At 43.8% G+C, this 21,002-nt stretch overlaps 1 protein-coding gene and 1 pseudogene across 2 annotated transcripts in view; one reads left to right on the top strand and one right to left on the bottom strand.

Annotated features, from left to right (window-relative positions):
• Positions 1 to 15,675: 15,675 nt before the first annotated feature.
• Positions 15,676 to 16,923, bottom strand: LOC129563547 (forkhead box protein R1 pseudogene; annotated as a pseudogene).
• A 2,122-nt stretch (positions 16,924 to 19,045) lies between these two features.
• The window catches only part of MGA (MAX dimerization protein MGA), a 151,486-nt gene continuing 149,529 nt past the window's right edge, over positions 19,046 to 21,002 (top strand). The window contains exon 1 of one of the 2 annotated variants that reach the window (XM_088839778.1): positions 19,046 to 19,135. The gene's annotated coding sequence lies outside the window, so the exon portion shown is untranslated. Of the gene's footprint in view, positions 19,136 to 19,325; positions 19,428 to 21,002 lie in introns of those variants that run through there. The other variant, XM_088839777.1, reaches the window with a different exon arrangement.

The raw sequence follows: 21,002 nt of genomic DNA, 5'->3' as shown, positions 1-21,002 counted from the left end.
TTAAGTTCCCTGGGAGCTATGGATGTGATCTCTGCATATCCATTTAGAATAAGTCTGTTTGGGCCCAGAACACCTGGACCCTATGTAAATACTGTGTGTGTGTGTGCATGCGCGCGTGCACGCATGTGTGTGCACGTATAGAAGGATAAATTTGAAAATGCTATGTGAATAAATAATGGAGTAGCAAGGAAGGCATTCTGTGTGATTATGGTGAGATAACCCTAAACCAATAAGAGAGGGGAACAGGAAAAGTGACTAAGAGAAAATAAAAGCTGATCCCTGGTAGAGACATTAGGATCTGAATCTGTGCAGCTAAGTAGTGACTAAGAGGGAATGAAATGTGACATAAAACTCAAGAGGAGGGTTTTAGCTTGTCCAAGGAGCAAAAGGAGTGTGGGAAAGAGAGACTTTAGAATCCATAGGTATCTTCTTGTTCTGCTAGGAGAAGCAGGATCTTGGTATGATTTCAGGACTTATAAAACCTTCAGAAAAGACTTTCAGATAGCTTAAGGTCAGGTGGCACGATCACAAGTTGTCTTCAGTCTGTGATTTACTTGCTTGTGTGGATGTCTGGCATCTAGCTCTGATTAGAAAGGGTAATTCAAAGACAAGCTTCTATTGTAAGAGACTACTTGTGTGTGAGGAACCCCAGGGACTGTGGCTGGATGAGGGCGGTTAGCTGTTAATGCCACGGCTTGATAGTCTAAACGCAAGTCTGCTGTAGTGCAGGTGCAGCTGATCTTTCCCAAGCCTTCACACAGTGCAGTTAGAAAAACCTGCAGCCTTCTCTTCCAGGAAAGGACTAGATGTTGCCATGCATCACTTCTCTTGTCCGCCCACAAAGAATGAAGAAGCAGGTCAAAGCTTACCTGTCAGTCATTCTGAGCTGACCTCCAATGGGGCTCTCTCCATTGCCCACAGATTAGCCCTCTGTACACCTCACTCTAAGGAAATCAGTCTTCCTTCCACACCCACCAGGAGGAGGCAAAGAGCATGCCTGCCTGGGTGATGGCAGGGGCAACCTTGCTTCACAAGAGATTGTAAAACTACCCCTCACTTCCTTCCTTTGACAGCAAATGCAAAGGTTAGGGCTTCCCTGCTGGCTCAGCGGTAAAAAATCTGCCTGCCAGTGCAGGAGATGCAGGAGAGCTGGGTTTGATCCTTAGGTTGGGAAGATACCCAGGAGTAGGAAGTGGCAACCCACTCCACTATTCTTGCCTGGAGAGTCCCACGGACAGGGGAGCCTGGCGGGCTACAGTCCTTGGGGTCGCAAAGAGTCGGCTTAGAGACTGGATAGTGAGCATCAAGTTTGTTTCCCAGAGTGGGGAGAAGGGAAATGAGGGAAGGGAGACAGCATATCAAAATGCACTTCCAAGACAAAAATCATTTCTGTGGCACATGGTGCTACTGAGGGAGAGGTGATGACAGCCTCCTCCCATTTCAGGAACAGTTCCCAGAGTTGTCCGTAGGCGGATTCACATGACACATTCTTAAACCCAGTTCCATTCTGTGCTGTGTTTGCTCCTTATTCACATCTCAGGAACAATGCATCTCTACATCTTTGTATCTGAGTTTGATTCCCAATTGGTTGCCTAGCTGAATATCCAGGCTGGCTTGCTTGTCATGCATTTGTGCCAGTATTTATCCTTTCGAGTCATGAAACTTCATCAATCCAGCCCTACTTGTGCAGCAGAGCTGGAATATTGAATTGTGTGAATGCTGATACTTTAAGAGAATTATAATTAGGAAGTTCGGTGTTCTTCACAATGTTTTGATATGAAAAAATACTAATACATGTTGCTGAAAGAAATAACAACCAATGATGCAAATTTGCCTGGAAACTATTCTAAATCAAATTTGCAACTTTCTGTGAGATAAAATTTGGGTTGTGACATTTTTTGATTGATGTCTCTATATGAGGAGGTTTTTGGCTTTTTAGTGTTGCTGATTTTCTGTTCTCACTCCTCAAAGAATCTTTGCCAACATACCACTGACATTTGAGGAAGAGAATAGAGACAGTTTGGCTTCTTGTAAATTCTTCTGTTTCCTTGGTGATGTAAATAATTATGGAACACATAAAAAGTTTTTAGCAAGTTCAAATGTGGTTTTGAAAAAAGCAGGTTTGCTACCTGTGATAGGGACAACAGGAACAATCTCAGTAAGAAATTCTCTGCTCTTTAACTCACTTTAATTTAGAAAATCTTCCTTAAAACACAGGGCCTACTCAGATGTCAATTTAATGCCAATATAAAACATGCACTTAATATGGTTCAATAAAGCTGTTCAAGTGGGTGGGTGGCTTTGGACCCCATCTCTGACAGACTAATTCTCTGTCATCTTCAGCTTTACTGGGAGAATCCTGTTCAATGGGCAGACCCAGAACCCAGGAGCTTGAAAGGACGGGCTGCGTCACCTAAAACTGAGTGAAGAATTAACCCATGTCCATTGTGGAGTCTTCGCGTGGACAGGTTCTCTCCATGGGGGAAAGATGACTGCCACTCTGAAGAGGTCTGACTTGAATCACACCCTCAGTGGCATGCTTTTCACTTTGACTCTTCTAAACTGTTCTCATGTTCTTCAAGTCCCCAGTTTCTCTTTTTCCTTCCTTTACCACCACATCTTCTTTTAATCTTTAATCTTTTAATCACTCCCTTACTACCTCCCAGGTAGAAATATAAACTGTCCATTTATTACCCATGGGATCTTACTGAAGTTATTTCCCTTCTCAGTGATTTTGCTTCCTTCACTGTAAAATGGGGATAACCACAGTACCTATCTTATGAGGTGGTTGTGAGGATTAAATGAATTAATATATAAGAATTGTTTAGGCCTATACCATGGTGAATGCTTAGTAAATATTAGCTCTTAATGTTTCTGAGGACACAGAGGCCAATGACATGAATTCCATCATCCAAACTCCTCTTCACCTGAAAAAAACTGTCACTCTCCACCACTGCCTCACTCAGAGCAAAAGAATGTCTTATTTTCTAAGTCTGTGCTCTCCATTCCATCCGCTCCCATTTCCTCAAAGGAACTTTGTTGAATGAATTCTCTTCTCCTTCATAGCTTAAACCGATTCCTTCTTCCTGACTCCTGTTTCTCATTCTCAAACACACTCAGGTCTCTCCTGTTTTGAAAAAGGCCTCTGTATGACCCCCATGTCTTTGAGTTACTGTCCCATTTTCCTCCTCCTTTCACTGCCAAACACTCTGTGCCTCCATGTCTTCGTGACTCACTTTCTCATTATTCCTCTGCCATCTGGCTCTCTCTGCCACCCCCCACTCTCACATGGCTATGTCTGAGGTCACCCATCTCCAAATTCAAAGGACTTTTCTTGCTTTCTGTCCTCTTTAGCCACTTTGCAATGGTCAGTACTGCTGACTGTCATCTGCTCTGTGAAATCCTCTCCTCTCTTGCACTCTCCTCTGAGTGCAAGTCTGCCTTCCCTGTGTCTTCTCTGTCCAAAGACAGGTTCCATTTTTTTCTTTGTACTCTTTGGTTGTGGACATGGAGGGGGCTCACCATGCCACCTATTGATCTCTCTACTCTTACTCTTTGGTCTCTTGCAGGTCTCGTGCCTTACCATCATTCCTTTAAGTATGGCACCTGCCTCATGCTTTGTACTCACCTCTTTAGCCTCATGCATGCATCATGCTTGCTGTCTCTGTTTTGGCCACTCTGGCTTTCTTTTGGGTTCTTGAAGGTGCTGGGGCCTTTCTGGCATAGGATTTTTGTTATTGGTGTTGTTTAATTTGCATTCATCTTCATCTTTTTTTTTTTTTACCCTCATTGTTATTTTTTTTTCTATTTTGAAGATTGAGATATAATTCACATACCACAAAATTTTATCCTCTTAAAGTATATGATTCAGTAGGCTTTAGTATATTTACGAAGTTGTGCAACAGTTACCACTATTTCATTCCAGAACATTTTCATCACCTCAAAAAGAAACCCTATGCCCATTAACAGGCCCTCTCTTTCTCCCTTGTCGCCATCGCCCCTGGCAACCACTAGTCTACTTTCTGCCTCTGTGTTGTGGGTTTTTGTGCATGCTGGTCCTTTCGCCTAGAACCTCTCCTCTACTTCATCCCCTAGTCAGCTTATGTTTTTCCTCAGTGATCAGTGCCAGTGCCCTTGAGCTGGTCAATTCCTCCTACATGCTTTCACAGGAATATGTACCTCTTTTGCAGAATTTATTATAAATTGCAGTTTTATATTTATTTATGGACTTCTTTGATTTATATTTTCACCTCAATAAATGTCTGAAGGATATATATATACACACACACATATATTCTGTGTGTGGAGTCATTTATAAACGCACAAAATTGTACATTTCCATTAACACCAGATTCACTTGAATGTAATAGTATGACACCCAACTAAGACAAAAATGCGTATTTTTCTCCCCACATCAATTCCTCCTTCATACTTCCCCATTTGATGATACTTCCTCATTCTCTCAAGCACACAGGTTCAGTTTCTTGAAGAACTTTGATTCCCTTCTCTCTCGTCTTCAACATCCAGTCCTCTTCAAATCCTCAAGTCTAGTGGATTCCTTTGCAAGTCCTTGCATGCCAGCCTTAGTAGTGTCATTAATGCTCAGTAAACATTGCCTGATAATGAATAACTTCTGGAGCTATCTGTAATAAAGGAAATGGTTGTGGCCATGATGTTGGGTGAGGCTTCAGTCCAGTTCAGTTCAGTTCAGTCGCTCAGTTGTGTCCGACTCTCTGCGACCCCATGAATCACAGCACTCCAGGCCTCCCTGTCCATCACCAACTCCCAGAGTTCACTCAAACTCATGTCCACAGAGTCGGTGAAGCCATCCAGCCATCTCACTTTCGGTCGTCCCCTTCTCCTCCCGCCCCCAATCCTTCCCAGCATCAGAGTCTTTTCCAGTGAGTCAACTCGTCGCATGAGGTGGCCAAAGTATTGCAGTTTCAGCTTTAGCATCAGTCCTTCCAATGAACACCCAGGATTGATCTCCCTTAGAATGGACTGGTTGGATCTCCTGGCGGTACAAGGGACTCTCAAGAGTCTTCTCCAGCACCACAGTTCAAAAGCATCAATTCTTCGGCGATCAGCCTTCTTCACAGTCCAACTCTCACATCCATACATGACCACTGGAAAAACCATAGCCTTGACTAGATGGACCTTTGTTGGCAAAGTAATGTCTCTGCTTTTCAATATATTATCAAGGTTGGTCATAACTTTCCTTCCAAGGAGTAAGCGTCTTTTAATCTCATGGCTGCAATCAGCATCTGCAGTGATTTTGGAGCCCCCAAAAATAAAGTCTTAGAAACTGCCAAAGGGTCGAAAGAGGGAGAGGTGAAAGCAGACAGTGGAGGGTGGCATTGGATGGAGACTATCCTATACTACAGAGAGCTGGAGAAAAGCAGTGAAGAAATAAGAGAAGCAAAAGGAGAACCTGGCTAATGTACCATAATCCAAGCACCATTTTTGAATATCTGTTACCTGCTTGGCACTTAGATTATGGTGATACAAAGATGAATCAGAAGTTGTCTCTTTCCTAAAGGAAGCCAGGGTCTGGTGAAGGAAACATTTATGTAAACAAAAATTTACAATAGAAAGTGGTAAGTTTTATAATAAGACTATTCACAAAGTATTCTGTGAGCAAGAGGAGGTGGTGACTAAGACTGTAGCAGCACAGGGGTGGGTAAAGTGGGTGGGCGTCACAAGATGACTGGGACTTCAGCAGCCTGTAATCGGAAAGAGTGATATGCCAGGAAGACAGAACAATTTTAACAGGCCTGAGTCCATGTAGAATTGCAAATCATTTTGTTTAGCTTTAATGTAAAGGGTAGGAGGGAATATCCTGGGAATTCACCCTGGGGCTCCTTTGTCAGGAATCTCACAGGAAGCCAAGGATTTATTGTCTAATTAATAGAGAGTCTTCAAAGTTTTTTTTAATTTGGCCATACCCTGAAAGGCTTGCAGGATCTTAGTTCTCTGACCATGGATCGAATCTGCGCCCTTAGCAGTGAAAGCACAGAGTCCTAACCTCCTAACCACTAGTTCAGTTCAGCTCAGGCGCTCAGTCGTGTCCAACACTTTGCAACCTCATGGACTGCAGCACACCAGTCTTCCCTGTCCATCACCAACTCCTGGAGCTTGCTCAAACTCATGTCCATTGAGTCGGTGATGCCATCCAACCATCTCACCCTTTGTTGTCCCCTTCTTCTCCTGCCTTCGATCTTTCCCAGCATCAGGGGCTTTTCCAATGAGTCAGTTCTTTGTATCAGGTGGCCAAAGGATTGGAGTTTCAGCTTCAACATCAGTCCTTGCAATGAATATTCAGGACTGATTTCTTTTAGGATGGACTGGTTTGATCTCCTTACAGTCCAAGGGACTCTCAAGATTGTCTTCTCCAACACATAGAGAGGCACAGACATAGAAAACATGTATGGATACCAGAGGTGGAAAAGGGGAGTGGGATGAATTGGGAGATTAAGATTGACATATATGTATGCCTATGTATAAAACAGATAAGAAGTAAAGTTGCTCGGTCGTGTCCGACTCTTTGCAACCCCATGGACTGTAACCTACCAGGCTCCTCTGTCCATGGGATTTTCCAGGCAAGAGTACTGAAGTGGGTTGCCATTTCCTTCTCCAGGGGATCTTCCCGACCCAGGGGTCGAACCCAGGTCTTCTGCATTGCAGGCAGACACTTCACTGTCTGAGCCACCACACCACAGTTCAAAAGCATCAATTCTTTGGTGCTCAGCTTTCTTTATAGTCCAACTCTCACATCCATGCATGACTACTGGAAAAACCATAGCTTTGACAAGATGGACCTTTGTCAGCAATGTAATGTCTCTGCTTTTTAATATGCTGTCTAGATTGGTCAAAACTTTTCTTCCTAGGAGCAAGCGTCTTTTTATTTCATGGCTGTGGTCACCATCTGCAGAGGTTTTGGAGCCCCAAAAAATAAAGTCTGTCACTATTTCTATTGTTTCATCTATTTGCCATGAAGTGATGGGACGTGAGGAGATCCAACCAGTCCATTCTAAAGGAGATCAATCCTGGATGTTCATTGGAGGGACTGATGCTGAAGCTGAAACTGCAATACTTTGGCCACCTCATGCGACGGGTTGACTCACTGGAAAAGACTCTGATGCTGGGAAATGTTGGGGGCGGGAGAAGGGGACGACTGAGAATGAGATGGCTGGATGGCATCACCGACTCTGTGGACATGGGTTTGAGTGTACTCCGGGAGTTGGTGATGGACAGGGAGGCCTGGCGTGCTGTGATTCATGGGGTCGCGGAGAGTCAGACACGACTGAGCGACTGAACTGAATTGAACTGAACTGAACTGATGGGACGCAATGCCATGATCTTTGTTTTCTGAATGTTGAGTTTTAAGCCAATTTTTTCACTCTCCTCTTTCACTTTCATCAATAGGATCTTTAGTTCTTCACTTTCTGCCATAAGGGTGGTGTTATCTGTATATCTGAGGTTTTTGATATTTTTCCCAGCAATCTTGATTCCAGCTTGTGCTTCATCCAGCCCGATATTTCGCATGATGTACTCTGCATAAAAGTTAAATAAGCAGGGTGACAAAATACAGCCTTGACATACTCCTTTCCCGATTTGGAACCAGTCTGTTGTTCCATGTCCAGTTCTAACTGTTGCTTCTTGACCTGCGTACAGATTTCTCAGGAGGAAGGTCAGGTTGTCTGGTATTCCCATCTCTTTCAGAATTTTCCACAGTATATTGTGATCCACACAGTCAAAGGCTTTGGCATAGTCAATAAAGCAGAAGTAGACTGCCAGGAAATTCCCCGAAGTTTTTTTTTTATTAACTTCATTAGGTATAATTTACTTACGTTCTAATATATAGATTTTGAGTCTATGGTTCTCAGTTTTGATAAAAGTATATATCCTTATAACTACTGCCAAAATTGAGATATAAAACACTTCTTAAAAAATCACCTAATAATGTTATTTATTGATACATAGTTGACTTACAATATTAGTTTCAGGTATACAGCATAGTGATTCAGTATTTTTACAGATAATACTCCATTAAAAGTTATTACAAGATAATGGCTGTAACTCCCTGTGCTATACAACAGACATATTTTATTGCTTATCTATTTTATACACAATAGTTTGTATCTCTTAATCCCATTGCCTTATTTTGCCCCTCACCTCTTCCCTCTTCCTAGTGGTAAGCACGTTTGTTCTCTATACCTGTGATACCTGTAAGTGTGTTTCTGTCTTGCTGTATACATTCATTTTTAAAATTTCATATATGAGTGATATCATACAGTATTTCTTTCCCTGAGTTCACTAAATTTAATGCTGTCTAGATCCATACAAGTTGTTGTAAATGGCAGAATTTCATTCTTTTTATGGCTGAGTAATATTCCATTATATATCTTCTTTATCCATTCATATCACATCTTCTTTATCCATTCATCTGTTGATGGACACTTGAGTTGCTTCTGTATCTTGGCTATTGTAAATAATGCTTCTGTGAACTTTGGGGTGCACATATCTTTAACTTTTTTTTTTTTAATTTTTTATTTATTTTGGCTGCACTGAATCTTCATTGCTGCATGTGGGCTTTTCTCTAGTTGCAGTGAGCAGGGTCTGCTCTTCATTGTGTTGCATGGGCTTCACATTGCAGTGGCTTCTCTTGTTGCCCAATACAGGCAGGTATCTTTTTGAATTAGTGTTTTTGTTTTTTCTAGAAGTGGAATTGCTGGATCATAAGGTTTACTTTTAGTTTTTATAGGAATTTCCATACTATTTTCCAGAGTGGCTGCCCTAATATACATTCATACAAACAGTGTACAAGGATTCCTTTTTCTCCGTATCCTCTCCAACATTAATTATTTGTAGACTTGTTGATGAGAGTCATTCTGACAGTGTGAAATGATATCTCATTGTGGTTTTGCTTTCTATTTCTCTGATGATTAGCAATGTTGAGTATCTTTTCATATGCCTGTTAGCCATCTGCAGGTCTTCTTTGGAAAAATGTTTATTCAGATCTTCCGGGTTTTTTTTTTTGGCTTCTCCACACGGCTTGTGGGATCTTAGTTCTCTGACAAAGAATCAAACCTGGGCCCCCTACAGTGGAAGCACAGAGTCTTAACTACTGGACCACCAGGAAATTCCCTCTTCTGACCATTTTTGACAAGATTGTTTGGTCTTTTGACATTGAATTGTATGAGCTGTTTATATATCTTGAATATTGCCACTTGTGGGGCATATCATTTGCAAATATTTTCACTCATTCTGTAGTGTCTTTTCATTCTGTTGATGGTTCCCTTTGCTGTGCAAAAGATTTTAAGTTGAATTATGTCCCGTTTGTTAAGATATAGAACATTTTTTTTTCACCCACCCAAGAAACTCCTCTTCTGCCCTTTGCAACTGATCCCTTTTCCCCAAGGCAAAGACTGATATGATTTTTATTACCACGTTTTGGTTATTTATTGATATGTAAAACCACCCCAAACCTAGTGACTTAAAACAACAAAAATCATTTATTTGCTCATGACATTGCAATTGGTCAGGGTTTAGTGGAATCATTTTGTCTTTGTTCTCTGTGGCATCAGCTGAGATAGCTTGACTGAAACTGGAGAATCCACTTCCAAGATGACTTGCTCACATGGCTGGCAAGTTGGGATTGGCTCTTGGCTGGGATCTCAGCTAGGACTGCCAGTTATGGATCTCGTTTATCTTCCACGTGGCTGTTTGGGCTTCCTCACATCATGGGTTCCAAAAGGAGGAAGTAAAAGCTGCCAGTCCTTTTAAAGACTAGACTCTAAACTGGCACAGTATCACTTCTAGTATATTGTGTAAGTCAAAGCAATCACAGGCCAGCCCACGGGCACACAGGCTCAGTTGAATCAAGGCATGTGGAATCTTCCTGGACCAGGGATTGTATCTGTTTACCCTGCATTGCCAAGCAGATTCTTATCCACTGTAACACCAGGGAAGTCTCCTTTTTATTGTTGAGTAATAGTCCAGTGATAATCAATATGTTTATCTACTTATCTGTTGATGGACATTTGGGTTGTTTCTAGTTTTTGATGATTACAAAAACTGTTATAAAGCTGTTATAAAAATTATTATATAGCAGTTTTTGTAGCTATATGTTTTCATTTCTCTTGAGTAAATACTCAGCAATTTGAATTTCTGGGTCATGGGACAGGTATATGTTATAATTTATAAGAAATTGTCAAACAAATTCCAAAGGACTGTATGTACCATTTTACACTTCCAGTAGCAATGTACAGGAGTTCTAGAGTTCTAATTGTCTCAGATCTAGCCAACAGTTGTTACTGTCAGTGTTTCAAATTTTAAATATTCTGGAAGGCATGAAGTGTTATTCATTGTAATTTTAATTTGTATTTCTCTAATGATGCTTTTGAACTGTGGTGCTGAAGAAGACTCTTGAGAGTCCCTTTGACTGCAAGGAGATCCAACCAGTCCACTCTAAAGGAGATCAGTCCTGGGTGTTCATTGGAAGGACTGATGCTAAAGCTGAAACTCCAATACTTTGGCCACCTCATGCGACGAGTTGACTCACTGGAAAAGACTCTGATGCTGGGAAGGATTGGGGGCGGGAGGAGAAGGGGATGACAGAGAATGAGATGGCTGGATGGCATCACCGACTCGATGGACGTGAGTTTGAGTGAACTCTGGGAGTTGGTGATGGACAGGGAGGCCTGGCGTGCTGTGATTCACGGGGTTGCAAAGAGTCGGTCATGACTGAGCGACTGAACTGAACTGAATAATTATTATGTAACTTTTTATATGCTTATTACCATTTTGTAGGATGTTCTTTTTTAAAAAAATGTATTTATTTGGGTGCACTGGGTCTTGCTTGTGGAATGTGGGATCTAGTTCTCTGACCCAGGATCAAACTCAGGCCCTCTGCATTGGGAACACAGCGTCTTAACCACTGGACCACCACGGAAGTCCCAGTAGATGTTCTTTTATTCATTTACTACAGCTGTGTTGGGTCTTTGTTGCAGTGCACGAGCTTTCTCTAGTTGTGGTGAGCGAGGGCTACTCTAGTTGCAGTGCATGGGCTTCTCACTGCAGTGGCTTCTTTTGTGGAGCACAGCTCTAGGGTATGTGGGTTCAGTAGTAGCAATGTGCAGACTCTAGAGTGTGGGATCCTAGTTGTAGTGTATGGGTTTAGTTGACCTGTGGCACATGGTATGTTAGTACCTGGACCAGGGATCGAATCTGTGTTCCCTGCATTGGCCACTCGACCACCAGGGAAGTCCCCCAGTAGATGTTCTTTGTTAAGTGTCAGTTTAAATCTGTTGTCCTTTTAAAAAATATTGGGTTGCTGTATTATTTTTGAATTATAGGTGTTCTCTATATAGTCCAGATATTTGTACTTTGTCAGATACAAATATTATTCCGTTCGTTCCGTTCAGTCGCTCAGTCATGTCTGACTCTTTGCGACCCCGTGGACTGTAGCCTACCAGGCTTCTCCATCCATGGGATTCTCCAGGCAAGAATACTGGAGTGGGTTACCATTTCCTTCTCCAGGGGATCTTCCTGACCCAGGGATCGAACCCGGGTTTCCCGCACTGGAGGCAGACGCTTTAACCTCTGAGCCACCATAATATTATTAAAATATTAATTATTCACAAATTGACCTACAGAGTTAAGGTAATTCCAATTAAAATACAAGCAGGTTTTTAATAGAAACTGAAGAGATTCTAAAATTTATATAAAAATACAAAAGACTTAGAATAGTCAAAACAATTTGAAAAAGATAAAATTGAAGGACTTACACTACCTGACCTCAAGACTTACTATAGATTTACAGAAATCAAGGCAACATGGCATTAGTATATGGACAAATAAATAGGTCAGTTTAACAGAATTGAACCTAGATATAGACCCAAACATATGCAAAAAATTGATTTTTGAAAAAGATGTTATAGTAGGCAATCTCTACAATGGCCCACATTGATTCCTATCCCCTGGTATTCTCACCATTATGTACTCTCTTCTGTTTGTATATGGACTGATAGAAATGATAGGATGTGGTTTAGTCCCTAAGTTGTGTCCGACTCTTGTGATCCCATGGAGCCTGCTAGGCTCCTCTGTCCATGGGATTTTCCAGGCAAGAATGCTGCAGTGGTTTACCGTTTCCTTCTCCAGAGGATCTTCCCGACCCAGGGATCAAACCTGGCTCTCCTGAACTGCAGGCAGATTCTTTATTGACTGAGTCACCAGGGAAGTTACTTCCAGGGTGAGGCTTAAAAAGTGCTATGACTTACATTGTGGGGGCACTCTTTCTTGGATGGCTTGCTATTGGTAAAGAACTAGTAGCCCTGTTGTAAAGCAGCCCTGTGGAAAGGCCCATGTGTCAAGGGACAAAGGTCTGCCAAGAACCACATGAATGAGCTTGGATGCAGACTCCCTTCCCCTCAAATCAATCCTTTGGATGAGACCAAAGCCCTGGCCAACAGCTTGACTGCAACCTCATGAGAAACCTTATTTCAGGGAACCCATATAAAATATGCCCAAGTTCCTTAACTACAGAAACTATGAGGTAATGAGCTGTTTAAAGCTGCTGCAGACAAAAAGAAGGAAAAAAAAAAAATCGAAAAAGGGAATTCCCTAGTGGTCCAGTGTTAGGACTCTGAACTTCCAGTGCTGCACCTGGTCAGGGAACTAAGATCCTACAAGCCAAGCAGCCAAAAAAAAAGCTTCTAAGTTGCTAAACTTTGGAATAACTTGTTAAACAGTGATAGATAACTAATGTAGGTGCCAAAGTAGTTTGAAGAAGGAAAAATAGTCTTTAACAAATAGTGTTGAATAAATTTAATATCCTTATGGAAAAAAGTGAACCTCAATCCCTTCCTCACACCATATACTGGTATTAATTTGAGCTAGATATTAGACTAAGAGCTAAATCTATTAAACTTCTCCCCCAAAACACAGAAAACAATCTTTATAAATTGAGGTGGACAAAGCTAATTTGGACAAGATACAATAGTGGCAACCATAACAAAATGTTTGATAAGTTGGACTTTCTCAATGGTTTTAAAATGGAGGCATTATATGATGAGATCTGTGTTTCAGAAAAGCAAGATGAATGTGACAGCAGTGTGTCTGTTTTTCTCTCTCTTTCTCTCACACACACAAATACTCAATACTAGTAACCACAGAAGTAGCCAAGTTCAGTGAAGTTGAATTGATAAATAATTATCAGAAATGTTTGCCTTAACTTACATAGTCTTTCATTCTTTCACTCAATTAACAGATATCTGTTATCTTTTAAAAACTGTATTAAATATATATATATATATAACATTTACAATCAAAACCATTTTTAAGTGTGCCATTCAGTAGTGTTAAGTCATTCATATTGATGTGCAAGCTCCAGAACTCTTTTTATCTTGTAAAACTGAAACACTATACCCTTTAAACAGCAATTTTCCATCTTCCCTTCCCTCCAACCCCTGGCAACTGCCATTCTATTTTCTGTCTCTATGAATTTAAGTACTCTAGATACCTCATATAAGTACAAAGTATTTGTCTTTTTGTGACTGGCTTTTCTTCATGTAGCATAATATCCTCAATATTAATCCATGCTGTAGCATGTTTCAGATTTTCCATCCTTTTTCAATGCTGAATAATATTCCACTGTATGTATATATTGTATTTTGCTTATCCATTCCTCTGTCCACAAGCATTTGAGTTGTTTCCTTAACAAAATGGATTTTGTTCACCTCTCAAGCCACTCCAGTACTCTTGCCTGGAAAATCCCATGGATGGAGGAGCCTGGTGGGCTGCAGTCCATGGGGTCACTGGGGGTCAGACACAACTGAGCGACTTCACTTTCACTTTTCACTTTCACACATTGGAGAAGGAAATGGCAACCCACTCCAGTGTTCTTGCCTGGAGAATCCCAGGGACGGGGGAGCCTTGTGGGCTTCCATCTATGGGGTCACACAGAGTCGGACACGACTGAAGTGACTTAGCAGCAGCAGTAATTTCCTCCATTTCTGTATAATTCAGTGTGGCTATGTTATAAGCAATAACTAATGTTCCCAATTACTCTGTCAGCAAAGGTCCGTCTAGTCAAGGCTGTGGTTTTTCCAGAAGTCATGTATGGATGTGAGAGTTGGACTATAAAGAAAGCTGAGCGCTGAAGAATTGATACTTTTGAACTGTGGTGTTGGAGAAGACTCTTGAGAGTCCCTAGGACTGCAAGAAGACCCAACCAGTCCATCCTAAAGATCAGTCCTGGGTGTTCAAAGGACTGAAGTTGAAGCTAAAATTCCAATCCTTTGGCCACCTGAATCGAAGAACTGACTCATTTGAAAAGACCCTGATGCTGGGAAAGATTGAGGGCAGGAGGAAAAGGGGACGACAGAGGATGAGATGGTTGGATGGCATCACCGACTCAATGGACATGAGTTTGGGTAAACTCTGGGAGTTGGTGATGGACAGGGAGGCCTGATGTGCTGCAATTCATGGGGTTGCAAAGAGTTGGACATGACTGAGTGACTGAACTGAACTGACTGTTCCCAAATCTCAGTGTCTGAAATCTACCTAAGTTATCTTATGCTACATATTCACTGCCAGTTGATTAGGTGTCTCTGCTCTATGCCATCCATATTATGGGACCAAGGCTGACTGAGTAACCACCAGCTGGAACACTGTTAGCAGCTGTGGCAGAAGGAAAGAGAAAATGGCTGAATTGCATGTCGGCCTTTAAAGCTTCTTCCCAGAAGTGATACATGTCACTTTCACTCATATTTCATTACCAAAGCAAGTCATGTAGTCATTCCTAACTTTATAGGAGCAATGAAAAGCAATTATATCATGTTCCTGGAAGTTGGGAGAACCAGAAATATTTGTGGATAGCATAACTGTGAACAACTACTTCCAAGATCACCATTAATACTCTTCAGCACTCAGTAAAGTATCTGTCCAAAACTTCAATAAACAGATATATTAAAAAATTATTTCACTCAACCTTACTAAGAGCATTCACTGTGTAGGACATTATAAACCTTTTACTAGTGTATTGTAAAACAATATAGATGACAAGTTTTGTATTCTAAAATCAACTTTAACATGCTATGATCACAATGAAATAATTCATATACTTGTATTTGTAGGGTCTCACAGAGATAAGGTTTGAACTAACGCTGTAATAGTGGGAGAAGTTGAAAGTAGGGATTTACCTTAAAAAAAAAATGCTTCAGTGTTTGAAGCAATAGAACTTTTGACTAATTGAAAGTGACAAATAGATGAAAAAGACCAGTTAAGGGTAGGAAGTTTTCCTAGACTGGGAGCTTATTGAAATGGTGGTGTCATTGCCCTTTTAAGGAAATGCAGTAGTAGCAGGTGTGTGACGCAGAGAGACAGTGAGTTTGATTTTTGGAACACTGAATTTCGGATGTCTACAGGAAGTTCTGCCCTTGCTAACCACCCCTTGCTAGGAATGGATAAGGGCAGGAGAGGAGAATGAACTGCTGGAAGGAGACTGGGCAAGGAGAGTCTAAAACATTGTGTTATATAAGCGAAGGGAAAAGTGAGTTTTGAGGATGTGTTTACTCTGAGGTATTTAAATGTAAGCAATTTCTTTTTTTTTTTTTTTTGCTGCAGATTACTTTAATAAGGCAGGGGCTGATGGTTGGCTCTTGGAACTAAAGGTCAAAGAGGGAAGACATCACATCTGAAAGGAAAGAAGAAAGTCAAAGGGATCCGTCTGCCCCTGCAGCTGCTCCTCCCTAAGCCTGGGACGATCTCTCACGGCAGGCGACGTACGCACTTCTCTCTCAAGCTCAAATGCCACCTGGTCTCCAGGAGAGGAAAAAGCCCCCTTTGGCAGAGAATCTCCCGTACCATGTTTCTCACTTCGTGTGGTCACCACCTGTCCAGGCTGTGGGGCTGTGAGCAGCGCCAGCTGCTTCTCCCTTGGCTCCCGATACCTCACGTTCCATGCTCGTGTATGTGAGGACCCCATAGGCAGGCACCACCCCAGCATCTCAGAACACCTCTGGCTTCTCCCCTTCCTCCAGAAGCTGCCCCCCTCCACTTTGGTGTGACCCTGGTTCCTTCCATGCACACCCGGCCTCGGGTCAGGATCTTCAGGTCCCCTCCCCTGGGCCTAGCGTGTGACAAGGCCTCACACCTGGCTGGCTCATGCACTGTTGGATCCTTTCCAGCCGGGTGGAGGCCAAGGCACAGGCCTCTTCTGCAAAGCGGCGGTGTCCCTTGTCTGTCAACTTCCAGAGGCAGGATCGGGGCCGTGAGCTGGCCCCACCCTGCATGCTGACCGGCACCTTCTGGAAGCTGTCTCGGAAACAGAGATTGTGACTCACTGTATTCTTCCAGCCTTCAGGAGCCGTCTGGAAAAAGGGGAAATGTTGTCTCCCAGTTGCTGGGGGAGGTAGCAATCCGCTTCCAAGGGGAAGACTGGTCTCCAGGGGGTGACAGCGACTCCACCTCTGTGGCTTCGGGGCATTTGGCAAAGTCTTCTTTTGGGACTGGCTGAGGGGAGGGAGCTGTGGTTATCAGATTCTTCCCCTTACTGGGTTCTGGGACCTCCAGCTTTCCAGGGGGGAACGCGATGTTGGGGTCTACCCACATCCACAGGTTGGGCTCAAAATCTGGACCATCTTTATCAGGGTTGGGTTTTTTTTTCCAGAGGTAACATTGGTGGCTCAACTATTCGGAGTTTATATCTGGCAAGGTTCTGTTCGGCTAAGGGCAGGTGCGACGTGGTGACGGCCACGAAGGACTCTTTCCCCATGTCCCAGTCCAGCAACCCCGGGACCTGGCCATGGAGGCTGGCCCAGAAGTCGACGTGCCACAGCTTCAGGTCCACGGTTAGGGAGAGCAGGGCCAGCTGGCACAGGGTGGGCGAGTCGGGAGAGCCTGAGGCCGAGGCTGGGAGGCACGTTCTTAAACCCCTGGCGCTGATTGATGTGCGTGGAGCCACGCAGGTGTGCCTCGTTGGGCACCTGCGACCTCTCGGGCCCATGCTGAGCGCCCCCCGCCCCGCCGTTTCCACAGCCCCTCACGCTCTCACTGTGGGGTTTGGGGACCCTGGGGATTCAGAAGCAGCAATTTCTAACCTTCATCAAGTGCAGGCACAAGTGCCCCCTATACCCTCTAACCATCTCTGTATTATTAATATTATTTTACTTCAATAATGCCTACAGTTCAGCATCTTAAATGACAGGTTAAGAGGAAAAAAAAAAAACCCTTGAAATGAAGGTGGGAGATAATGTAACAGTTTGTACCAACAGATGGGCACCAGCTACCAAGGAATCTAAAAAAGATCTGCAGTGTAAGAATCTGTTGGTGTGCCTCTAGCACTGTCTAGGGGAGAAACAGAATAGTGGAGGAAAAAGGATTCAAGAATATGCTGTACTGGACACAGGATGCTGGTTAAAACACGACCTTTACCACTAACGTGTATTCACAGCTATACAGTGCCTCCTATTCACCAGGGACTGTGACAGGTGTTCAAAATATTTTTATTTTGGAATCATCATGACAATCCAAAGGCTAAGTTTATTGGCCCCAAATTGAAGTTAAAGGAACTGAGGATTAAAATGTTAAAAAAAAAATCTGTTCAAGGTCAAAGTACAGAAAGTGGAGAATTGCAAGTTCACTCAAATGGGTCTGATTTCAAGGCCAGGGCTCTTTCCACTATAATCAATGACCCCAACGTAGTTGTGTGTCACAACTGCCTGTAGAAAATGTGGAAATACATTTTTTAGTTTCCCACTCAAGACTGTCTCAGAAGGTGGTAATATTAGTATAGTACTTTTCTCTCAGGGTTGTTGTTCACATCAAATGTAATAAAGTATACTGGACTGTTTGATTAACATCAAGTTTAACATTGATAATGCTGCTGCTGCTGCTGCGTCACTTCAGTCGTGTCAGACTCTGTGTGACCCCATAGACAGAAGCCCATCAGGGTCCCCCGTCCCTGGGATTCTCCAGGCAAGAACACTGGAGTGGGTTGCCATTTCCTTCTCCTTAACATTGATAGGCTATTAATAGTTTTAGTACATGTGATTGTCTAATTTCCTTTCGATTTCCTAGTCAGAACATAATCTTCTGATAAGTAATTAGGCTTATCAAGTAAGTGCCTTGAAACCAGAAAAGGGTGTGCAAAATAATATATTTTGGCTTATATATAACCGCATTATAAATTAACACATTTAATTTCTAGCTTATAAATCAGCATTCTTGAGTCTGAGCGGTGCTAGTCAAATTCCTCCAGTTTAATCATCCCTTTGTTAACCGAAAAAACAAAGTTTTGAAATCAGCAAAGCTGAAGAATGGAGTTAGAGCAGAACAGATACGAATTGTTTTAATTGGGAGTAGAATATCAGTTTTTTGTTGTTGTATTTGTTCTGTAGGTCAGTTTCGTGAATACAGTACAAAATTAACTCATTCAAATGCAAGACCACCTTTTCTCATCTCAGTAGATGGTGTTTTTTTCAGCTTCAATACATCATAGCTAGATGAGGTTGAAACAAAATGCAGTAGGGCTACATCTCTGGCTCCTTTAAATTCCTCCTGCTCCTCTCACCTCCACTTTCCCCAACAATAGCAGTACGTTTATCAAGAAAGGTCTGGTCAAAGGTCCCCAAAGACATTCTTCAGAATGTCTTCTAGCATTATTTCTACTCGCTAGAGGGGTTTATAGTAAGTTGTGTCTAAATTAGCATTCTTCCCCTCCCACCACCACGAACTTCTGATAGTTTGCTTGTAGGCAGATACTTTTTTCTTTTCAGTATTCAAAAAGGCACTCAGCAGGAACTTACCAAATGCATTCTCCCTGAAGAAAAGTTAAGCGGTTTCCCTAAAACCACACAGATCAAACGAGTGGGGGAAGGGAGACTGAAAGTGCCTGTTACACCCAGTCTCGCTCCCATAATTACCAAACTGCCTGCATCCCCGCTGTAAGACAGGGCTTTCTACCGGACAAGAAAGGAAAACCAGGGAGGTGAGAGCCAGGAAATCGGGAGAGGTGCCTTTCCCGGCATGCTCTGCAGCACACCGAGGGGCGCCAGACATATCCCGGCGTGCATCGGGGAGCGCCCAAGGGCGATGGTTCCCGGCTCCTGGAGGGGCACGCGAAGTTAAAGCGGTAGGTGTGACCTTACTTAGTTTAGAGACCCTGCTTTCTCGTTTCCACTTCAGGAACATAATCTCATAACGGCTGAAAAGGAGGTCTTCTAACCACCCTCCCTTTCCGCGTGCGAACGACTTTCGGCACCGCTTCGAGCACGGTGCCAGGTGATTAGCGGTTAGGGGCGGGCCTGAGCGGATCACGTGATCAAACCTGGCCGCCAATGACTAGCCGGGTGTTCCAGCAGCGCGAGGATTCCGGGACCCGTGAGCGGAGCGGCGCGTGGGCCCGCTGCGGCCGGCCCTGGCAGGTACGCGCAGGCGCCCTGGTTGCCACGCGCCCCGTCTGTCCCCGCGCGCCCAGCGGCGCTTACTTGGCGCGAGGTGTTAAGAGTCTGTCTGTTTTTTTGGGGGGGGGCGCAAGGAAAGGGTGGGGGGCAATGGCGTCACGTGGACGCCACAGCCAATCGCACTCGGAGGCGCACCCACAGCTTTTCCCGGCGCCCCGGGGTGCGACGTGTTCAGTGAGGTTCGGCTCTCCCCTGCCGGTCCCAGCACTCTTTCGAAGCGCGTGTGCGGCCTGTAAAGTCTGGCCGCGGGTTTTCGTGGAGTCCTGCTCCGCTGTGAACACGGACGACAAGTTCTCGGCAAAATGGCTGCTGGAAAGAGTCGCCTAGTAGGGGGAGCGCTGGGGCCGCGTGAAGGTCACATGACGAGGTTGGCAGCGCGTGCTGCTGGCGCGGGGACGGGGGAGGGCGGAAGGGGAGACGAGCGGCCGGTCATGTGCTCTCGACTGCGCCGTTCCTAGGTTTTCCAGCGCTTTTCCTATGTCCCGACTGGCTGCTTTTACTCCTCCCACCTCGAAGCGTGGCAAGCGTCGGTGAGAAGCTGTGTGGTGTGGTAGACCGAGCAGGGTTCTGGGAATGAGGACACCTAGGGTGTAGGCCTTTGGCTGCTTTTGCAATTAGCAAGTCATGTTCCAGTCCTGGGGCTTCCCGGGTGACTCAAGCGGTGAAGAATCCGCCTGACAATGCAGGAGACGCGGGTTCGATCCCTTGGTCCGGAAGATCCCCTAGAGGTGGAAATGGCAACCCACTCCAGTATTCTGGTGTGAAAAATTCCATGGACAGAGGAGCCTGGCAGGCTGCAGCCCACAGAGTCGAACTGGGCTGAGCACGCTTTTACGTTGCCAGTCCTGGCCTCTGTTTACTCATCGTACAGCTCTGTATAGGAGGTTATTATTATTATTTTTTAAGTTCCTTAGAAGTATATGACATCTGCTGCTGCTGCTAAGTCACTTCAGTCGTGTCCGACTCTGTGCGACCCCATAGACGGCAGCCCACCAGGCTCCCCCGTCCCTGGGATTCTCCAGGCAAGAACACTGGAGTGGGTTGCCATTTCCTTCTCCAATATGACATCTACCTCATCCCAATGTCATGCTGATAGCAAAACAATTAATAACAATCATTGTGAGATAAGCCGGTCTCCCCGTAGGGAGAAAACACACAATAGTCCCCCTCCCTCCATCCTTAACAGTGATATGGGAAACTTGGTGGAGGTAGCTTGTTACAATATTCTGGACACGTTGTCTATAGTTAGCAGTAGCATATATACTCTGTACCTGGCCACTATCTCATTTGAAAAGTATTTTGTCTTAGACGTCTAGTCCCTCTGTGTTTTCTTGGAAAGAAATCAAGAGGGAAGTAGTATTGTCATAACTGTGGAGATACGGAAACGAAAGGAGTTAGAGGGCATGTGCTAGTGCCCCAAAACGCTGACTAGAAGGAAGTGATCTTCACTTGGTGGGCCAGTCTTTATAAAAATTTTGAGGCTTCCTACCACCAGCCTTTGGTGTTTTTCATAGTTCTCAGCTCCTAGGGTCAGTT

Source organism: Moschus berezovskii, chromosome 9, assembly GCF_049115385.1.
Source record: "Moschus berezovskii isolate FMDL1 chromosome 9, NW_MosBer_1.0, whole genome shotgun sequence".
NCBI lineage: Eukaryota > Metazoa > Chordata > Mammalia > Artiodactyla > Moschidae > Moschus > Moschus berezovskii.
Note: the sequence above shows the minus strand (reverse complement) of the source record. Positions and strands in the feature narration are given on the sequence as shown.